Source organism: Lycium ferocissimum, chromosome 2, assembly GCF_029784015.1.
Source record: "Lycium ferocissimum isolate CSIRO_LF1 chromosome 2, AGI_CSIRO_Lferr_CH_V1, whole genome shotgun sequence".
Taxonomy (NCBI): domain Eukaryota; kingdom Viridiplantae; phylum Streptophyta; class Magnoliopsida; order Solanales; family Solanaceae; genus Lycium; species Lycium ferocissimum.
This window is the reverse complement of record NC_081343.1, coordinates 21,698,469-21,703,468: the sequence shown is the minus strand read 5'-3', so window position 1 is coordinate 21,703,468 and position 5,000 is coordinate 21,698,469. Positions and strand designations below refer to the sequence as shown.

Genomic DNA, 5,000 nt, shown 5'->3' with positions numbered 1-5,000 from the left:
CAAGTCACTTCTCTCTCGATGTCTAAAAAATCCGATCACTTCTTCCCAACTTTTTTTCTGTGTTAGTTTCGGAAATATCCCCATTCATTTTTTTGAGGTCCGAGATCTACATCTATGAATTGAAAGGTCGAATGATCAACTCTGCAATCAGTTGTTAGAATCAATAGGTCTTCAAATTGTTCATTTTGAAAAAATCTTCTGAAACCCTTCTTATTGGACGATCATGATACTTCAACAACGAAAAATCGAATTCTTTGGGATCCTCTGTTCAAACGGAACGAAAATATCACCATTTTTGTTCAATAAGATATTAAAGTGGAAAATCGATTGACTCATTCCATACTAGAAATCCTACGATCGCAGAAATTGTTGAAGAACAACAAGTCTTTCTTTTGTCCCGTGCCCGAAAAAGAAAAGTGATTATCTCAATGATATTCCAAATATATCTCAATTCATCACAATTGGCGATCAGATCCCGGCCATGAACGTTCAATGAATTTTTTATGAAAAACATTGATATCTTCTTTTTTTAAAGAAATCGACTTCACGAAATCCACATCACTCTCTTTTTATTGGAAAAAGATTCCCCTGTGGAAAATTATATCAATAATTCTGATTTTACGATGGAAATTCCTCAATATCTTGTTCATTCGCAACAAAAAATTTTCGTTCCCAACAAAACTTTTTTTGGGGAAATATTTTCCCCCTCATCGGTCTACTATTCACCAACAATTTTTTTCCACAAGTGGTGACGAAACTATACTTACCAATCTCCATTTCCAAATTCATCCGATCCATCGGAAACTATTCCTCGATCGCAGACATTTAACACCTCTAACAAAAGGGAAAAATCAATTTTAAAGAATATTTCAACCTCTTTCGATATGAATCTATCTGGTCAGGAAGAACTCATCAATATTCAATTTCAATTCAAATTGGATTTGATTCACACTTCATGTTGCTGAGAAGATTTATCATCAGAAGAAGGAAAAAACGGGAGTCTTACAATCACAAAATACGTTGAAAGAGGCAGATGTATAGGAACAACTTTCAACGAGATGAGTCTTTTTTTCAACTCTCTCAAAATGGAATCTATTCAAACATATATACCATGGTTCGGTAACAGAAATTTACAAATATCTAAATTTGATATTTTTAGATACTTTTTCAGACCTATTGCCAATACTAAGTAGCGATCAAAAAATTTGTATCCATTTTCCTGATATTATGCATGGATCAAGGTATATCATGGCGAATTCTTCAGAAAATTGTGTCTTCCACAATGGAATCTGATAAGTGAATAAGTGAGATCTCAGTAAGTGTTCACATAATCTTCTTCTGTATCGAAAATGATTCATCGAAAATAATGAGTCACCATTGATCTGTACATCTGAGATCGCCCAAATGCTCGGGATTCCTCTATTCAATCCTTTTCCTTCTTCTTGTTGCTGGATATACTCGTTCAAATACACATCTTTTCTTTCCCAGTACTCTAGTTACAGACAGAGTTCGAAGTCAAATCTTTGATGACCATCATCTATGATTGGTTTGAAACTTCTGATAGGTATCTACATCTGAACCGAATTCTTTCTGAATTAAAGAATTCTCTGTTGATAGCTCTGGAACATTAGGAGATTCTCTAGAAGAAATGGTTCACTCTGGCTGAACGATCTATGCGTACTCAATCATTCTAAGAACGAAGATTTGAATATCAATCTCATCAGATCATCAAATACTCAATCCCAATCAATCGATAGTCCTTTTCGAAATAGACATCTAAGCATCAACTAGAGATCTATATTGATAGAAAAAAACGTGAACGATGGATTGATGATAAAATAGAATCCTGATTCGCAGAATGTTGATGCTGATAGAAAAGAGAATTCTTGTTCAATCTCCACCTTAACGACGAAAATAGGATTGATCAAATTCATTGAGTCTGACTCATAGTGATCATTTAATCAAAGAGGACTCTGATTATCAAATGATTGAACAACCAGAGAACAATACTACGATTTGAGATGAATCGTCATAAAGAAGCACATCTAATGAATAGAGTTCAATCATCACTGTTCTAAGCTGAAGACTGGATATTTCCTTGTCATGATATCACTTATTCACAAACTTCGTGTGAAAATCGATTTTATTTCCATCTCATGGAAAACCCTTTTCGCTCCTTACACTTATGATTTTTAGTGATGGGTTCTATGGGAAACTGGACGATCTAAGTCAATTAGCGACAAACCCCTATATTCCATTACGGTATTTCTAACAAGTTCCGGAACAACTAAAATTTCCTTTTTGAAAATCAATGTGATGATAGACTATTGATGAAGATGCAATCTTGATGCTGTGACGATACGATCATGATACGGTAGATCTAACTAGATGAATAGACTAATGATATGATGCCGGAAATAGACCGTATATCACCCTTCAATTCAGTTAGCTAAAGCAATGTCTCCTTGCATATATGGATTCAAACATTCATGTCTGGATGTGAATGATCGATGACATCCTGTGCATGATAACCTCTCTCAGGATTGTGAAGATGTTCTACTAAATATTCTGTTATTCGACTCTATTCCCCAAAGTGACCCGCTCTAATACATAGATAAATGCATATCAGTGAACTCTTATTCCCAGCAAAGGGAACTTTCCTCTTCATATACTAGGATTTCACTTGGAAAAAAGTTTCCATACAACGGATTCAGTCCATAACCATGGAGTTCCAATGCATGATCTGAACTTACGCAATGACCATCATCTGATATTACTAGAAGAATCAATTATAGACACTAATACAATTGAATCCGCTTCTTCATGGACAAACTTCAGATTTGGATCCCAGTAGATCAGTTCGAGATCATGGGATCCTTTTCGAATAGGAACAAGAGATATGCTTAACTGAAAACAAGATTCTTAAGAATTGCCCATAGATAATCTATCTTATGAAGAGAATCTGTAACGAAAAGGATTCTATTTGCTCAAGAATGTACTTCGAGCAACAAGCATGAAAGAGATACGATACTTCTTTATCTTTGTATTCTGCCGATCGTCAATCAAGATATCTTCTATCGAGACCTATGAACAAGGACTTTCTAGGACTCGTTGAGAATGATTCTGATCTAGTTCATGGCCATTCATAAAGAAGGACCTGCTTGGCTCACGGACGAAAAGATTCATAGATGAATGATCAGTGACCACTTCGGCTTGAAGATCCCTAGATATGATGCAAGAAACTTTTTTTCTATCCTTGATAAATTTCTCTATAAAAATGAATCAGTTTGAAGAGGAGGGGGGGCCCCTTAAGGGAAATATTCAATCCTGGAAAACCAAATTAGGGCCCCTTTGCTTTTTATTTTTTTATCGAAGAAGGGATTCCCCTTTGGGCAAAAATCTTAGATAAACCTTTAAAGGATGATTTTTTTAACCTTTCCAAAGGAAATTTTAAAAACAATTTTTAAAAATTTTTTTTTCCCCAATCCCTCTTTTTTCAATCACAAAAATTTATGATTTCAGATAAAGGAATCTCTTCTAAGACCATCTATATGATAAACGCTAGGATTTGGAAATACTTGAGAAAGCACTAACGAATTTTGATTAATCGTCAGATGGTCTAGAACCAATAGTTCTTATCTAATGGATCTTTCTTCTATCTCAATCGAGTAGATCGTTTATCAGATAGTTCATCTAACGGAACGCTTGTTGAATCAGATGACAGAGATTGTATTTGTTTGAAAGATTGGCTTTCCCCGGATAAGACAGATTCGAAGAAAACTCATTCCTTAGAGACCAGAAAATAGAATGGATTAAAGAAAAGTGGAAGAATACCAGAGTGCTAGATGTGGAACCTTGTTTCCTTCAACGGGTTACCTGAGCCCCAAAATGGGAACGAATATGTAACAGGGAAAAGGATGATAGGTCTGATATAGATGTGTGACTGCCTAGAACAAAGAATTCTTGAACCAGCCACACTTCAGAATTTCACATGAGAATTACTGGATTCTCTAATCGGAAAAGATAGAAGAGGCTGAGTATGCAAAGGCGTCTATATGATTACCCGATAGTCCCCACATTTTGGACTCGAAGTGAAAGTCATGTGATAATCGAAAATGAATGTATACAGCTATTACAGGCAGGCATACAGAGGTTTCTAATCTACCTTGGATCCTTTGTCCCTTTCGGGATTTCAGGCGAGGACGTTACAAACGGACTCCCATTCATTAGATGAAGATCCCAGTTTCGGATCCACAATATTCAATTCAAGAGCTGGGATCAATCAGTTTTCATTCGATCGCTCTCTTATTGGAGAATGCTCATTCAGTAGAGCATTCTCAATATTATGCCTTGAAAGGACTCGAACTCCAGCTCTTTAACGATTTTGATTTCTCGCGTATCTTTCGACACGCAAGGCATTAGTAAAATCGTATTCCATGAATATGATATCTATCTATGTGATTATGGAATATATGCAAAGAATCTTGTGAATATCATAGGCCCGAGGATTGACATCAACGATTTAGTACGGCAATGCAAGTTTTTCAAAGATGGAAATCAAACCTATTTCCGTCATCGAAGATAGATCAATAAAGAGTAAGCAGTCCGTGAAAGTATTCCTAAATGGAATGTAACGATGTGAACCCATTGTAAACATAGTATCATTTAGATAGGCCCATACCTTCTCTAATGAGAATGATAATATCCCTGGTCATATGGAATGAACTTATAATCATGGATCGACTCGATCATCAGATTATTAAGTTCATAACCATAGCCCTTCATTTTTCATGACGGAACAGATCTCTAATTCTGTTTCCCTGAGTTTGAACTAGAGATAGACCTAACTAAAGACTATCCTGAAGCAGATGCAATAATCAGGTTAGTATTCCTGTATAAGATGCTCACTACAATCATACTCAATTCGATGGAAGAAATTTAAAAAAAAAAAAATTTTTTTTTTTTTTTTTAAAGGGCCCTTTAAAAAAATTTTTGCCCAC

At 35.4% G+C, this 5,000-nt stretch overlaps 1 pseudogene; it reads left to right on the top strand.

The window, feature by feature from the left end:
• The first annotated feature begins 623 nt into the window (after positions 1-623).
• The window catches only part of LOC132047436 (protein Ycf2 A-like), a 40,787-nt pseudogene continuing 36,410 nt past the window's right edge, over positions 624-5,000 (top strand).